The 995-nt window shown below is 52.9% G+C and overlaps 1 pseudogene; it reads right to left on the bottom strand.

Annotated features, from left to right (window-relative positions):
- The window catches only part of LOC112552028, a 7491-nt pseudogene that overhangs the window by 3883 nt on the left and 2613 nt on the right, over positions 1 to 995 (bottom strand).

A 995-nucleotide genomic window follows, 5' to 3' on the forward strand; every position in this document is an offset into this window, starting at 1 on the left:
AGAAAAATCTTGAGAAGCTGGATCCCTTCACGCCAGCCGCCCCTGACAATCTTCACCCCAGGGTACTCAAGGAGCGGGCGAGCATCATAGCCCAGCCTCTAGCGCGGATCAGGTCACAAACGCATTGGATGCAGGTGCCACTGTGGATGTAGTCTTCCTGGACTTCAGCAACGCCTTTGACAATGTCTCCCACCCCATACTCATTAAAAAACTAGGTGACTGTGACATTGATGCCTACACAGTCAGATGGATTGCTAATTGGCTGAAGGATCGTACTCAGAGGGTGGTGGTGGATGGGCCATATTCGACCTGGGGAGAAGTGGGCAGCGGAGTCCCCCAGGGCTTGGTTGTTGGGCCCGCACTGTTCAATATCTTTATCAGTGATTTGGACGATGGGGTGAAAAGCAACCTGTTCAAATTTGCTGATGATACCAAAATTTGGGGTGAGGTGGGCACAGTAGTAGGGAGGGAAAGACTGCAGAAAGACCTGGATATGTTGCAAGGGTGGGCTAACAAAAACAGGATGCGTTTCAATACGGACAAGTGCAGGGTGCTACACTTGGGCAGTAGTAACCAGCAGCACACTTATAAGATGGGAAACTCCCTTCTTGAGAGCACAGAGGCAGAAAGGGATCTTGGAGTCAATGACTCCAAGATGAACATGGGCCAACAATGCGAGGTCACGGTCGGCAGGGGTGACCGGACCCTATCGTGCATCCACAGGTGCATCTCAAGTACGGCCAAGGAGGTGATCCTCCCTCACTACGCAACACTGGTCAGGCTGCAGCTGGAGTATTGTGTCCAGTTCTGGGCGCCGCACTTCAAGAGGGATGTGGACAACATTGTGAGGGTCCAGAAGAGGGCCACACGCATGATCCAGGGACAGCAGGGCAGACCCTACAATGAGAGGCTACGGGACTGAACCAGTTCACAAGAGAAGGCTAAAGGGGGGACCTTGTGACTGTCTATAAACTCACTAGGGGGGACCAGAAGGG

Source organism: Alligator sinensis, unplaced genomic scaffold (genome assembly GCF_000455745.1).
Source record: "Alligator sinensis unplaced genomic scaffold, ASM45574v1 scaffold537_1, whole genome shotgun sequence".
Taxonomy (NCBI): domain Eukaryota; kingdom Metazoa; phylum Chordata; order Crocodylia; family Alligatoridae; genus Alligator; species Alligator sinensis.